The sequence below is a fragment of the Diadema antillarum genome, unplaced genomic scaffold (genome assembly GCF_040938485.1).
Source record: "Diadema antillarum isolate AM-2024a unplaced genomic scaffold, OU_Dant_1.0 seq00000181_RagTag, whole genome shotgun sequence".
NCBI classification, from domain to species: Eukaryota; Metazoa; Echinodermata; class Echinoidea; order Diadematoida; family Diadematidae; genus Diadema; species Diadema antillarum.
The window spans coordinates 494,644-511,767 of record NW_027271248.1 but is presented as its reverse complement, the minus strand read 5'-3'; the positions used below and the strand labels follow the sequence as shown (position 1 = coordinate 511,767).

The following is a 17,124-nucleotide window of genomic DNA, read 5'->3' as shown; positions in this document are numbered from 1 at the left end:
GACATGATTGTGCCCTCTAACAATCGAGAGAATTCCTATAAAACCGGAAGAATGGCGTGTAGAATGTGTCTGTTTTTGGCATGGAACCATCAAGATTTTCGTAGGGAAGAGATGTGTGACCTCGAGGACAACAAAAGGTCGTGTTTTCAGTATTTGGAAGAGTGATCAAGGAGAAACCATAGAGGTAGTTATGAAAATGGATGGATAGATCGATGTGTGATGTTAAAGGGACAGTATAGTATTGGTTGAGGTGAGGCTTCAGCTTTTAACATTTTGTGAGATACTTAGAAACCATTTTATGAAATGCAAAAAAAAATCAAACAATTCTAAGAGGAATTCAAAGTCCATTTGATGGAAATCAGTTTTGAAATGGCTGAGATATCCAAAAACAAAGTAAAATAAAGTGATCCTAGTAAATGATGGGTCTCATCTTTCATTAGGATCGCTTTGTTTTGGATATCTCAGCCATTTAAAAAGTAATGCTCATCAAGTAAACTTTTTGTATTCCTCTCAGAATTGTATGCTCTTGCATATGCATAAAACTTCTCGTTGTCCAAAAAAAAAAAAATGAATCATCACCAAAAAGCGTTTAATCTGAAGCCCCATCTTAGCCGAAACTGTACCATCTTTTTAATGTAGGCAAATCACCTGGCAGATAGGCAGACTACAATGTAAGGATGAACCGACAGGGAGACAAAGAGTGATAGGCATGCGATAGAAAAATAGATAAATAGATAGATAGAAATATAGATAGATAGATAGATAGATAGATAGATAGAGAAAACAGAAGAGAGGGAAAGGGGGACAACGAAAAAGAGAAGGCTCGAGTCTAGCAACTTCGAGCACGGTGTAAAAAAAAGGCGAAAGGGAGAGCGACAGAGTGCTTTTAGCTCGGTGTAAAAATGGGTATAAATGCAAACGAGAACAACAGCAACAACAACAAAATGCAAACAAAAGAGGCAGTAATAGAGAGAAAGGGATATTTCTTTTGTTTGGGGGTGCCAATTCGGTTGTAACTTTTGAAACTGACAATTTTTACATGGTATTGTTGTTTTGTTTTGTTGTTGTTGTTTTTTTTTTGTATGTACATTAGGCATGAAGAGAAAGACGGTGATACATCCCTACTGGAAAGAACACAGTGTCCCACAGTGTGTTCACAGTGTGGTCACATAGTCGACCATGTGAAAACGCTCGAATTTTACAGTGTGGAGATGATTTCACACTGTGCTTTGGTTTTCACAGAGTATTCATGGTAATGTTCTGTGTCACACTGTGAACTGATGATTCGCAATGTGTCCACACTGCTAAAACGTTCGAATTTAACAGTGTGAAGAGATTTTACACTGTGATCACAATGTGTTCACAATGTGTTCACACCACACACTGTGTTTCTCACATTGTGGGACACTGTGCTCTTTCCAACAGGGATATTCATGTTAGTAAAAAACCACTTCGTATACACTGTGGGGTGAAAAAAAAACACCGCAACATAGGATACATACGTAATCACAATGCCATGCTTGTTTGTTTTTTCATATTATGGTAACCTACTGTCTTACTTGTTGGTATCTCACATAAAGTTAATGAAAGGAAGATAATCACCCCTAGAAAATGTGTTAAAAATACATGCAGAGGCCAATCCCTCTTGCAGTATACACGTGGACTCAAAATGACCACTATAACTTGTCGCAGCAATAGCTCACAAAGTCATGCGCAATGAATTAATAACAATTGGTATGTTATACCTTTCAAATTCCTTGGTGACATTAGAGTAAATTACCTGTACACCTGATCTGATCTGGCAGCATATCAGCCATAGCTGCGGTGTCTCATGCGCGCATGCGTATGGTGAACGCATGATAGCCCTAGATATTGCGGCCTGTGTGCGAGCAATTACATCATCGTGCATTCACCTTACGCGTGCGCATGGGACACCGCAGTATTCATAGCGGATGTGCTGCCCGGTCGGATACGTCAAAAGCAAACTATCGATGCATTCCTCATATCTTCTTCTCAATTTTTTTTTTCATGATTCAGTTCCGTCAACACTCATACATGAATGATTTCACTTTCAATTGTCAAACCTTCGGTTAACACCAGAGCCTGTGATATCTTTTGTAAAGCATATCAGCAAATATTGAGTATTGATATGCATAGTATTCGCTCAAATATCGATGTTCTTTAAAGCGACATTAACAAGAAAATTCACTTGAGTATTCACAGGTAAAATTTCTTACGACAGCATTAGCTTTCATGATCTGACACATGTTGAACGAACCATGCATACACAAAGACGATTATAATATTTCAGAGTGTAGATAACAACACATCGTATGACCTTTCAAGTTTTAGGGTGTACATAAAGTTACTTGAGTTTGGCAACATTCATGTGCCTAAAAATATGATGTGGTGTCAAGTGCCAAGTGTTAAGTGTCAAAGGCCTTCTTGAAAATCTCGGACGCGTTTCAGACTCGTTGAGAACGCCATCAATCAACTCTGGTCAAAATTTAAAAAAAAATTACTACAGTTTGGCCAAAAAATTTGTGTGACGTGCTAGGTCACGTTCGTACAGCGCCACTTGTATCTTGTATACTGGTTGTACATGTAAACAGACGGATGAATTGTGAAAAGTCGGATCAAGGACTCCGTCATAGAAGATACACGCATTCTTTATGGGCAATATCTTAAAACTGGGGTGTTCCATTTTGTGAAAGAATGTCGGGGTTAATCAAGAAGGGATATTAATTAATGCAGAAGGAGTTAGTTCTCTCAGACAATACCAGCTCACCTGCAGTATTTAAAGATGTGTCACACTTGACGTTTGAATGTATATTGATTACCTTTAATGGGACATTGCAACATATTTTAAGAAGGCATCTTTATCATTTTGAGACAAAAGACCTGTGATTAGGGTGTCGCTTGTGGTGTATGATGATGTTGCCCGTGTTGATACTATCGCTTCTTCCATGATTGGTAGATGTGAAACAAACGACAAGGAATAAATCAAATTTGTAGGCATTGATGTGGATCTTGCATTAAAACAGAAGACAAACAAACACATTCGATACAGCATGCGTTTGATCACAAGCCAGACAACGGTAGACAAATTTCGAAAGATCAGTGAGGTTACGCTAGCAGCCAATCAGTCTTCCTCATGCATATTCATAACCACTCCTGGCATTGACCTAAGATTTAAAAAATCGCAATAATGATCCGAAGTGAATGCATACGTTAGAAGGAGCTGGCTTTTGGCTTGCCTAGTATAAAGGCAACCATTCGATGCATATTATCAAATATCATCTATGACGACATAACATCAAAGTATCCACGACTTTCACATTGTTCAAAGTATGATGATGTGTACTGGAAGCTGACAGTGCAACATTTTTTTTTTTTTTTGACAAACGTTTGAAGAAGTCTTGAATACAGCACAAGGTAACATGTTCAGTGTTGGCATCCATTTTGAATTCCAATAAAAAAAAAGAAGTACAACGTTGTCGTTTTGTAAATGTGTTCATACTGGTGCTCCTGTTCATTTACCATGCGTTCGCAGCAGACGATTTCCGGTTGCTATTTTCTGTTGTTTTTGTTTCAGAGTAAACCGGTTTAATCTGCTCTCGGGACGACGTTGACGTCCACGTGTTTAATACGATGAGCTGCGCTTGTTGATCAGTGGCTTCAAGGTAAGCATGCCATAATAGTCTTGTAACGGCGATGATAGAACCAAACTAACGATCTCAGAAAGGGACGGTGCATTAGACTTGTTTTCTGCGCATGCGTTCAGGAGGAAATGTCGGACAAATTGTAAAATTATCAACCACCGTTTGATTTCCTCATTTTGGACATTGGATGAATTGATAAGAATGATACCAGACTATCAAAGCGAGCATGCTATATAGTTCATTGGTTTCTCTGGTGTCAGCCTTTACCGATTGAAGGCATGCAGGACGAATCCTGTTCTTTGGGGAGAAAAAATAGACAACGTGATCTAGCGACCATAATCATCTTCTCAAGCGCATTGTTAGTATTATTTATATGAGTGTCTCAGCACACAAGTTGATGCGCCGTTAAGTGTTGCGTTTCGTTCGATTTCGCTGGGGTATCATCCGGGTACTTGACCTCTCCCGCTGCGCGCACGCCCGTCTGGGGGCTTCCGTTGCTGTTCCCATTGTCCAGCCTTGCGGAACCCTGGCGTCTATTCTTCAGCAGTGGAATATCTTCCTGAGCGGGCGATGCGCATTGTTTCTCCGCTTCCTTGTCAATTGGGGGTTTTTCAGTCATGGTTCCGAGCTCGTATTTCTCGAACTCGTCCGATTTCTCCTTGATCGGCGAGTGGGCCGGGGCGGTGGAGACGGGTGGGCACGGCTGCTTCTCCACGTTCCCGCTGATGCCCCCGTTCAGCGACGCGGCCATGTCGGAGTTGATTCGGCCGCCGTTCGGATGGCGAGAGGGACTGGACCGGAGGGTGCTCAAACACGTGTTCTCGTCGGTGAACCACCGCGAGTACGAAGAGTTCCGTTGGCGGCCTCCAAGTCGGCGCCTCATACACGGACAGTCTTGCTTTCGCATAAGCTTCACTGCAGTGCGCTTGATTGACGATTTGACCTGTGGGAGAAGAAAGATGTAAAAAATAATAATCATTATATTACATGCGTGATGTATGGTGAACATTATCCATATCCATGCACTGTTGTTAAGTCATAACATGAAAAAAAAAATGCAGACATATTGCTTGCTCAAATTTTAAATGGTTTATCTTTGCCGGAACCATGTCATCGGTACTTGACTTGAACATTAGAAATCGGATCCACTTTTTACTTTGTTTAACGTAATTGTTATACAACATTTAATCCACACCAGGTTTCGTGAGTAAGAAAAAAAAAACAACGTTGGTGCGGTATGAGTTCGAGTAGGACAACCGTGACAATCAGAGCAATTTATTTCTGTTTTTATTCAATATTGTAATAGATGTTGTCATGTAAAAAAAAAAGTTATCACGTCCAATTCATTATTTATTATCATTATCGCCAATAGAGGCAGAGTAACCATGCTTAATTGATAGCAAGTCACTTTTAAAAGATCCCCTCACTATTTTCATCATAAATTAGTTCGTTACTACAAAAAGAAAGAAAAGAAATACTAGTAGGTCTACAATTACACGCTAGGAGACAATTAGATATTTTATACAGATGGTGAAGATTGAATATGCGCATGCACGAACGCAAACGAAAAAAGAGAGAGAAATGTTAGTAAGTGATTGGATAATAATTGATTAGCTGGGTATCTGATACAAAAACGGATTAATAAAACACAACAAAATTAAATAGAAGGGCTACACATTGTCCACAATGAAAAGATACCAGTACCATGTCAGTTCCATTGTATAAACTGATAAGGAAATAACGGACGACCACGTTAAGCATTCGAATTGTCTGCATGGCATTAGACAAACAAAATAAGACACGTGCTATTTAGCGCCTGGGAGTGCGACTTAAGGGCCATGTTTTTGAGAGAATGTAAAAGGTGAGAAATAGAATGCGAACTTGAGAAATCGGCCAAGAGCGAATAATCTCGCTTTGTCGGACAGAGTGGCGAAGCGACGCGTCGCGACGCCCCGCATGGCAGCACACACACAAAAATGTGTATACCTATTTCCATTTGATTGCAAACCCATATCATAGAAAATTTCTACGAAGTTCTGCTGTTTTGTCTAGGTCTACATAAATATTTTATTTCATGTTTTCTTATAGATATTAGCAGCCCTTGTGAAAAAAAAAAATATAGGGTCCTACTTGCTACCACTTTTTTTCCGCAAAGCATTTTACATTATCGCTGAAAACGTTTCGAAACTTATCTCTCTTGTATGTAAAAGCAAACACTGTGTAATGATGTACGACGATTTTGTGTTACCAGCATTAAGTCTTTACTGGCTTTCCGCAAGTCAACGATAATTATTACGGATTACGTCATACCATGACAAGCGCAGGAGTTACACTTCTTGGCCATACTCTCGGTATAACTATGTTGTCGCTCTCTGTATGTTTTACCAGTTATCAATGTTGCCTTTTTTTTCTTTATATAGAGGATGACGCTTGCAGCTATTGGGCCGAGAATGTCGGCAAGACGTCCCATAATTAGCTTTGTTTGTTTCGTTTTGTTTTGTTTTAAAATGAGGTAAAATGACAGTTACTTGATCGCCAAAACAATAGGATACTCTGCAGCAAAAGATTAGGTGGAAAAAAAAATGTGTGGAAAGGATGGGACATACACACACACTCAACAAAAACAAACAAACAAACAAACAAAACGATAATAATGGGGTTAACATGATGACAAAACTACATTTTATGAATAATGAAAATGTAAAACATTACGCTGAAAGTGAAGTTTTACGTAGGGCGTCCTGATGTATAAAACCTTGTACTTAAAGGGGATGGCTAGTAACTGATCAGTGGGAATCAGTGGGAATGCTGTGGGATGATTGTTCCAATCCTTGTGGGATTCATTTAAGAGTATATCTACTGTTGTGTGAAAATTATTTGCTTCAGAATGGTCTCATATTCAAGCAATGTGCAGTTTAATGTTTCCAAGTTAGCATGCCTGTACAGTGACGGGGCATTAAACTGCACATTACTTGAATATGAGACCGTTCTGACGCAAATAATTTTCACACAACAATAGATTGTACTCTTAAATGAATCCCACAAGAATTGGAACAATCATCCCCAAGCAATTCCACTGATTCCCACTGATCAGTTACTAGCCATCCCCTTTAAAGTAACACCAGCAAAATTGTGCAAGAGAGTTATAAAAAAGGAAGGATGGGGAGTGGGAGAAAAGGAGAGATACACTATAATGTTTTATGACAGAAAGATGCGACGAGGGGAAATGCAATAAATGAATTGAGAAATAAAGTGGTGGGGGATTAGAGCGGGTAAATAGAATTAGTGGATAGAGAACAACGTGATGTAGAATCACGAGTGCGTAACAACATCGGAAAAGGAGTGATACCGTAAAAAAAAAACATTTTGAGAGATTTACCGAACACTGTAAAACAGAAGTCTATATAATCGGCAATAATTAGGACATGTCCCAGATAGTGTACCCACGTGATTATCTACAACAGTTTAGACCAATGAAGCTTGGCACCTGCATGACTCGATAACAGTTCCAATGTCGTTGTGAATGAGGATTATTGTGTCAACAGAGTGGTTACATAAGGATGAAGACAGAAAAGATGCACACGATAGTAAATGCTTATAAAGTAAAGACGAGTTTCCAAGCAGAATAAATACACACGTGATGAAAAATATCCCTCCTAGAATCATATCAAATGTTCACGCTTAGATACCCTCTGGAGTTGCGCAGATGATTTTATTTTTCAATTTTTGGTGTTTCTTTTTTCCTCGAAGCAACAACTTAATTCTGAATTTTTTCCACGAATATGTCTTTTTCGTCTTCTTAACCCGTTGAGGACGGGCTGATTTTGCTATACAACACGCATTTCCCATAGACACCTGCCCGAGTATACTCGGGACTCGTCCTCAACGGGTAAGATTAATTGTGTTTGTTTTTTTCTGTTTCATTTTTACTGTACCTCGACGACCCCCCCCCCCCCCCCCCAACAGAGAAAGATTTGTTTGTTTTTGTTCGCTTGTTTTTTTTTCTTTGAGAAGTTTCCTTTGACAGAAGATGAAGACGGACACTCTAATGTTTACTGACCTGATCTTAATATTACGGGAGTCTTCTCTTTTTATTTTCAAATTTATAATTGAAAGATTTCATCGCAGCACGAGCTAACTCCATTCTTGTTAAGTTGAGATATTTGTGATTAAAGTTGTTACAACAAAGAAAATAATAAAAATATGCAATATTTTCAATCATAACTTCTAGAATATTCCTTATGTTACAAGTGAGGTATCACCGGAAATGTTTATTTCGTTCTATCTGACAATGGACATATTTCAAAATATTTAAAAATGGCGCTTAGCCCATTTTGCAATGAAACCCTTCAATGGTTAGATTGTTTTGTCTATTTGTTTGCTTGTTTGTTTTGTTAAAGATAATCTTTTTTCGCTATCAGTTACACAAATGAAGAGACCTTTTTCTGCAGCTACTAAAACATTTTTTTTTTCATCAGTGACAAACATTCTGGTTTTGTTTTTGTTTTTCCAGCAGGAATGCTTATGAGCGTTCTAATACAAGAGAGCACGCGGACCCTCCCCCCTTTTTTTTACCTGTTTGTTTGGATTTTTAATTTTTGTTTCTTTATTCCTGAGTATGATTATGCATAGAAACAATTTCTTCGCAGTTCATTTCACTGCGACTAGACATTTTCATCGTGCAATGTAAGTACAAAAAAAAAAAATCTTGCAGTTTTTTGGAAGATATGTTATGTTGTTTGTCTTGAAGGGCCATTTCGTAAAAAGTTCAAGTTTACATCACGAGACATTCACTGCCCAAAAGTAGATTAAAAACGGCAAAAGTAAACCAAGTTAATTATTCTCTTGGAGGAACTCGTTGTGTGAAACCATCGATTTTGACAAGATAAAGTAAAAAAAAAAGTGAACGCAAAGCAAATGATGAATAGTAGAAAATGAATAATATGATTCTAATACATAGAAAGTGGAAGTGCACACAAGCAAGATTACGACTTCAGGAGAAAGAAAGAAACAAAGTACGTATAATGAATGTTTCAATAAATGCAGTATATGAGAAAGGTGATAATATGAATTCGTGATGAGCGAGTGGAATGATTAAAATCGTGACAATAAGAATTGATAAATAAAAATAATATGAAAAGTAAGCGCAACGACAATGGCAACGACGCGATAGATGGATGCGTAGATAATGATGACGAGTATGATTAGGATGAAGATGACGACGTTGATCACGAAGACGACAATGAAAATTTAGCAACACGGATGACGAGTGTGTCGGAATGAAATGAAACGATTGTTTGTTAATACCCTGTTAATTGAACGCATGGTGGCGGGCGGGCGGGCGGGGAGCTATTCAAGGCCGCTTTGTGCGTGAGTTTTGGTTTTGTTAGAGCATGGAGCTGGAGGCTGTGTTACGGAGGCTTTGCCGTACCTCGCTGTTGAGAAAGACGTAGATAACGGAGACCTGCAGGCCCTGCGTGCTCGTCAGCAGCGTGTTGATGTACTGGAGCACGAGCGTGACGGTGATGCCCAGCTGCGACTCGACGATGGGACGATGATGAGGAAGACAACGTAGTGGACGCCGAGGAGCACGACCAGCACCATGGTCGCTTTGGCACCTCGCCTAAATCGATGGTTGATTACAGGAGAAGTATGTTTAAACTGGGCATGTAAATAATGATGCATGTATTTCGTACGTGACTAATAACAATCATTACAGTTGTTTATTGCTGTGTACCGCAGCTGTAAATAATCAGAAGTTTGAATCAAAAAAACAGATAAACGTCATTTATATTCTTTTTTAAGGAAAGTTTAATAATCATCAAATAGTGCAAAATAAAATGTTGTTCCTTTGATACTGCACTTGTTACAAAGATATTTTTTAAAGATATCATTAACATTATCCCATACATTTTTTTTTGTTCTTCAGCAGATGAAATCTCAGAGATCTCAAAGTGTTATAGATTATGTCTGTCTTTGTACGGAATCATCTTGGAATGAATGCGGTTGCTTTTGCTTCCAAGGCAATTCTGCTCTAATCGTCGAAGCCACAAGAAATCATAGTCCTTATGAAAAAAAGAAAAAATACTGTAATTATCAAAACCGAGGGAAGAGTGTGAGAGTGAAACTTGTGCGGCCATTATAAAATGTTTTTTTTTAATAACTTTTTATTGGATGTAAACCAACAGGTAAACAACATACAATGTATTTACATTATTTACAAAAGGTACACATAAAGTCAATATCAGCAAGGTCAACAAATCACATGCTAAGTATACAGAATATTGGTTATACCGAAGTTTCAGCTGTCAATATCTTGTGGGAATTGGGTGTTATTTATAAAATTATCAAATATTACAATATATCATCACACAAAACGGGCGTACAATTTAAAAAAAAAAAAAACATTATGGAGGGTTAAGTTGGATTGTCCATTTATTCAAATGGTTCGGTAATTTGTCTTTCTTTTCGGCAATTTTCTTTTCAATATTTTGTTTCATTTTTACAAAAACCAGAAATGCCTCAAAGTTGGATGGCGATCTTGAAATTTGCACACACATATAAAATACTTCAAACATAAAAACAGAAAATTGATACATGTTTTATGTTTTGTTTCCTCATCAATACCAAACATTAGATGAAATGATAAAAATCCTCATTCATACCGGTTTCTTTTGAAATCAAATCATTATAAAATTTTTACATTTACATCAGTGCATTAGTCTTGTTTCTGAATATCACTCCTATGTATTCTTTTCACCTACCATGACTGCTGTTCCTCGTTTCGCATTTGTTCACGTAATTTTTTACACAAGCAGCGCATAATGTTGAACAGGAAAATGCAGTTTATCTGGAGTGAAGGAGCGGAAGAGTAGATTAAAAAAAGAATAAAATGTAAGAAAAAGAGGACTCACTTGCAATGGTTTACGTAAGGAAAGCAAACAGGCAACATTTAACTACAGGATCAGAGACACAATTTATTTTCACTGAAACGCACTAATTTCTCGTGTCGGCTGGCACAGTACGACGCCTGGGACACACACCACTCAAACACAATACCTTATTTTGTATGATAATAATTCGTTCAATTTCCATCTTGGAACAAAGGTATTGGCCTAGAGGTCTTGGTACGGGAGGTAGGAATCCAGATCATTCAATCAATTTGTCTGTAATGTCGTCCGATGAATTGACCCTCCTTTAAAAGATTATTCAGTTGCAGTTTATTTCACGAATGCACTAACAACAGCAGTAAAGATATCGTTACCACTACAACAACTGCGTTACCACTATGCCACGACTTCTTACTAATAAAATTGTGAAGACCTTTTTTTTTTAATCGTTCTTGTTACTATAATACTAGTATCATGCATTATTTTTACCAATACCAGAGTGTATAAATGTACTAATAGCGTATATGAAATCTTATTTTTTGGCGAAAGGTGTTCAAACTACATGATTTTTTTTTTCATGTTTTGTTTAGGAAGTCCTTGTGTGTGTGTGCTTTTTCTTTACAATCAAATATAACAAAAGAGAGGAAACACGTTTGATTAAAAAAAAAGAAATGAAGTCACCTTACCACACAATAAACGCACATTTCATTCAAGCAATTACTTACAAATAGAGCCAGTCCTATGGGACCTATTACGCAGACATAGTCTTGGATACTGCCGTTTTCTGCCAAGGAACCCGCAAACTCCCTGTTGATCAATCGAGAGAAAGAGAGGGAGAGAGAAAAAAAAAAACCACGAAAATAGCGCCATCAATGTTCAGTGCCTGCTACGTCATTCCAGGGAAGCACTTGAGTACAACGAATCAATTTGTAATCGAAGTTATGTTGATTCTCATGCTAATATATTGGAAAGGAAAACAAAAAGTATAGTGATAATAACAACAACAATAATGATAATGAAGATGATAACAATAAAAATAATAGTTATGATGATGATGATGATTATAATAAGAAGAATAATGAACTAAAATGGTTGCTCTGCTTTAGTCTCCAAAGTAAATGTGATTAGAGAATTTTGGACTTCGTAGAGCTTGTTTTATTTACCTACTACTTGCTCAAATACAAGTGGTAAAAATCGATGTTTCAATCTTCGAGCAAATTGCAAAGAAAAGCAAAACAACCTAAACGCCTTTACCATTGACAGAATCCACAAGTTGTCATTCCAAAGAAAAACAACAACAACAAAAAAAAAAGGAAAATGGAAGGTATCTAACATGTTTGAGCTCCACATTGCAAAGCAAAAAAGAGAAACTGCGTTATAAAGCAAAACCAACACAAAACATTTCAACAAACAAAAAAGGAAGGCAAACTGAACTGAAACAAAACAACAACCGCTAAACGGGTTGAATGGCACTCAACTTGTCCATTGCAATACCTACTTTGTTGTGAAATTATATTTAAGGGCAAGGCAGTTCATTGAGGCAATATAAGAAATATAATAAAAAATATTGTAAAGATAAGCGTTATTACAGCATTACCCGTACTGATAATGGTACTAGCAAAAACTTGGCTTTGTAGATTGAAGGGATGGGAAAGTTTTGGTTGAGACCTAGGGCCCGTTTCATAAAACTTGTCATCAGTGACAACTGCCACGTATCTATGACAAATTTGCTCTCAGCCAATCAGATGCAAGGATTTCAGTAGCTTGTCACATCTATGACAACTTGTCACTGATGACAAGTTTTATGAAACGGGCCCCTGGGCTTCAGGTTTCTTACTTTTTTTCGGAGGGGGAGGGGTGAGATAATGAGAAACCTCGTATATGAAAGGGCATGTAATTACAAAAGGCATTCAACGTTTATTTGATAGAAATTGGTTTTGAAATGGCTGAGATATTCGAAACAAAGCAAGAATGAGTGGAACCTCTTTTTATTAGATCGCTTTCTTTTACGTTGTTTTTGGATGAGTATTTTGTAAAAAAATATAATGTAAAAGCTTATCCTCATCTCCACCAAAACTAGAACATTCCTTTAACCCTCTGTCTGTCACGTTTATTTCCTGTCCGTAGGTTTATAATATGTAAAATTTGTGCACATTTTGACTAAGTGGCACAGAAAGGGTTAAACATGTCTACAATAATAATTATGTTCTTGGGAGCAGTCACATGTACGTAGACGTTACCCTCAGTTTTCATCGCTATTCATTTTGATTTCGTAGTAGGACGAATGGTGGCGCTCTTTACTCACCCACTCGTAAAATGAGACACGATGGCCCAGATGGACACGAGCATGGCAGGCAAAACTGTAAAGACGTGAGAGATCGAACAGAACGAGTAAATGAGTGTTGAATTCCAGATAGAGAGGGATAATAATGAACGTCACCTTCGACTGATATAAAATAGTAACTGTTGTAGTCCTATAAAAACCTTCACTACGCTTTTTTTTGTGTGTGTGTTAAGCATGGCAAAATTCTGATAATTATTATCTCTTCTATTTTCTAAATGTCTGTTTTATTGCACCCAGACTTTCTGTCTGTCCGTTTTCGATTATGTTTCTTTACTTGTTTGCTTTTATTTCTGTCGAGATCCGTTGATTACTCCCATATTATTGTCGACCGCTTGTTCTCTGCTTACAAATGAAGACTTTTATCGCAAAGCGAGCTAAATCTATTTTTGTTAAGTTGAGATATCTGTGATTAAAGCTGTTAAAAACAAAGAAAATAATGAGAAAATACAGGATGTGTTTAATCGTAACTACTAGAATATCCCTTGGTATGTTGCAAGTGAGTTATTACTGGAAAGGTTTAATTTTGCTCTCTATCCGATGATGGACTTACTTTGAAATGTTTGAAAATGGCGCTTAGCTCATTTTGCAATAAAACTCTTCAAATTAACAAGATGATATTTGATGTAGAGATAATACTTACGCCATCCAATAAAGATGTAGATGAGGAAGCTGATTCTGTTGGCGTCTATCCTTAGGGCGAAGACCACCAGCGTGTGCAGATAGAGGCCCTCTACGAGCATCCAGAAATAGTTCGTCATCAGCGAGTAGTAGTAGAGCGTGTCCAGAAGTCCGGATAACCACTTGGGAATAAAAAAAACAACAACAATGAGAACAACAAACAAACAATTGGTGAATTAGTTACGGTATTCAACGAAAGACGAACGATCGAACAGAAGAGAAACTTGTTTTTTAAAAAAACCCAGATAGTTTGCTATCTCGAAGTCCTGTCAGAATTCATCACTTCACCCAATGTCCAAAGTTCAAGCGCTATAATAAATCTTGTTTGTTTATAGTTTGGATTCTCCAGTGTTTAAATAAGTTATTGTGTGCTTTATGGTCTTGATGTAAGGGGTGGACAGATCGTGATTTACACACTACAGAAAAATTAAGAGTCTTCTGAACATACAAAAATAACAATGTCGGCTATTGGGCGATTTTATCAGGCTTTCTTGTTAACTGGTCACCAATAATTGAATCTGAATAAGAAAGATAAAGTCCAAAGTCCATTAGACAGATTTTTGAATGAATGGGAATAAGAACAACATCTTGATATTCTGAACGTTCAGTTATGGTTATGTTATCTATCTTTATCTTGCGCTACTTTGCAAGGGTCTTCAAAGATGACAGCCAAATTTGGACTTGGGGGCCCTTATTGTATTCCGGTATTCAATAAACCAGTTCGGAGTTAGCTCATGGGCACATTGGTTCTAATAACCTTTGGTTTGTTTTTTTTTTCTTTGTCGGTTAGGGGCACTTCACTCGTTTGCAGAGCGACATACATGTTGTAATAGGCTTTACGTAACAATTTATGAGATTCATCAATACTGTTCAAGCAAAGAATGAACCAGATACAGTGCTATTCAATGTCATTCTTCCATTACAGCGCAGGCTTCATGCTTGAAGATAAACACACTTTTTTTGTGTGGGTGGTTAGCTGGTGGTTAGGTGTCTAGATGACCAGAATGACCCGTCCATTAACGCTTGGGAAAGCATCCATTTCATTATTTCGCATTGAATGTATTTACAATCTCTTTCTATCAATATCGCCAAATACTACTTATGCTGTCAGATGGATGTGCTGGCAAGCAACATTTATAAGGATTACATGAATAATCATTACATCATAGATGCTTATCCCAGTGAATTTAAAAATCAACATGCCTGTTGGCACGATTGACCTTTTTTTCTGCTCATGCGCAAAGTGGAACTGCGAATTGGCTTATTGCGGTTTGGATGAACTCCACACACGAGGATAATAAGCGCCCTCAGTGTCTAATGAGGGAAATGGCAGGGTACATTATCCGTGAAAAAACAACAGCAACAAAATAATAACACAAAAAATCAAGACTGCCCGTAACCATGGTAATATACCTTAATCTTTCCTTCATACGCAGATCTGATGCCGAGAGCGACGAAATAGACAAAGTAACTAAGAATGAATGACGAGATAAGATGCCAGTGAATGTGGTTCCTCCTGCACCAGAGACGTCTATTGAGAGAGAGAAACAAAAAAGAAGTGAAATGAAATCTTTCAGCAATAATGATGAATAAATATCAAAGTAGTTATTAAGAGTTTAATAGTGCAGACACCGACATAATCTATTTTCCATTAAGCTTTGATGTATTCAAGATTGAAGCTGCTGAAAATAAATATGGATACAATTGTAATTCTAATATCTTTCAAATAGTCCTTGTATTGTAACGACTTCAGTATCATTGAAAAGATCTAATAACGTTTTTTTTGATAACCTTACGTTGATTTATTTTTGCATTTAAATACTCCATTAGAAATCATATATATATATATATATATATATATATATATATATATATATATGGAGAGAGAAGGGGAGGGAGAGAGGGAGAGTGAGGTATAAGACCATAGGGTGATGAGTACAAAGACAAGAAGAGCATCACCACCGAGTTTGACCCATGTTTCGTCTTTATTTATATCTATTCAGTTATCATCGTTATTCTATTTTAAGTCATCGTCAAGATGAATAACTCATTTGTTTTAACTATTCATTTGTAACTACATTGAAAAAAAATAATGATAAATTGCACCAAAAAATATCTTGCAGAACATGTTGACGATTAATCGGTTGACTGTTAAATTCACACTGTTTTGTTGATACGATTTCTATCATTGAAGAAAGTGTGATGCATGTTATGTTATTTTTATTGTCGAAAAACAGAAATAAATTTAAATTGAATTGGATTGAATAGCTGTGTATTTTCATTGGCAAGGACTGGTGGAAAACGCCATAGTAGATTTTTCTTACAGTTTGTATGACAAAAAGCATGATGATAGTACAATGGTTCAAGGGAAATATCAATTATCGAGACTATATTGAATCCGTCGTCACCCTCATGACCATATATAGTGACTTTCTGAAATAATGTAATGGCATGCATCTCCATACTGTAAGGATGGTCAGTACAATTGTGCTCCGCACATACTCGGTTAGCATTATGTAAACTTGCAATGCGTGTTTTTTTTTTGTTTTTTTGTTTTTGTTTTGTTTTTTGTTTTTTGGGGGGGAGGTTGTTTTCCTTCTTTCCTGATTAGATAACAATATCAATGGCACTCGTAGAAAATTCTGGGTAGTTCTTTGAGTTTTGAATTTCACGTACACCTTTGTTTTGTACTTTACGTACACCTTTGTTTTGTACGCTGCATTTATGACATGCCTTTCGGCAACGTATCACTTGCAAGATTGATGTTCCACCTACCTGCTAAAGAGGAATATTAGGAAAGCCACAATACACGCCAGAGCGGAGAGACCACATCCAAACTGATTTATGGTTGTGATTACCTGAAAGGCCACAAGCAACATTAGGCAAATTACAATCGAACAAAAGAAAAAAACAAAACAAAAAACATACATGCTTCCATAATCTCAACATAACACTTACGTTGTAATCAACTTAGATAATACTAAACTTAGATAATGCAAGCTCAGCTTAAATGATACTAACACTTTTGAGAATGCTAACATTTTTGCCTTACATAACTGTTTTACCAGTTATATAACAGATGACAAGAAACAGACGTTAAAACCAAAATGACAAAGAAAAAATGCGGTAAAAATTACATCATAATTACGAAATTTATACATGTTGCAACTGTATTCCATGAGTGAAACTAAAGTTATGAAAGAACAAAACTCTATGACAAAGAAAAATTTAATCGGCTGTTTTCTTCCGAGCTTCCAGGAGACAGCTGCCGTTTACTACTCACACAATTAAATGAGTATTGTTCCAAAAAACCCTGGACACGTTTGTGACATCATGTCATGAAACAGCGCCATCATTGTTCAACTCCCAGGGAGAACTGTTCTCCTTGGGAGTTGAACAATGATGGCGCTGTTTACATTCACGGCGTTTGATTACTAATAGTAGCCTGCATGTTGACAGGGTTGGCCTTGAGCGTTCCGTACATCCAAACTAATGGTGATCACTGTGCTCCGCCTATTGGTTTACAACCAGGACAACGGTTGATTGTCTG

General features: G+C 37.2%; 1 pseudogene; it reads right to left on the bottom strand.

Moving 5' to 3' along the window:
• Positions 1 to 2,443: 2,443 nt before the first annotated feature.
• LOC139728462 (corticotropin-releasing factor receptor 2-like) overlaps positions 2,444 to 17,124 on the bottom strand; it is a 73,167-nt pseudogene continuing 58,486 nt past the window's right edge.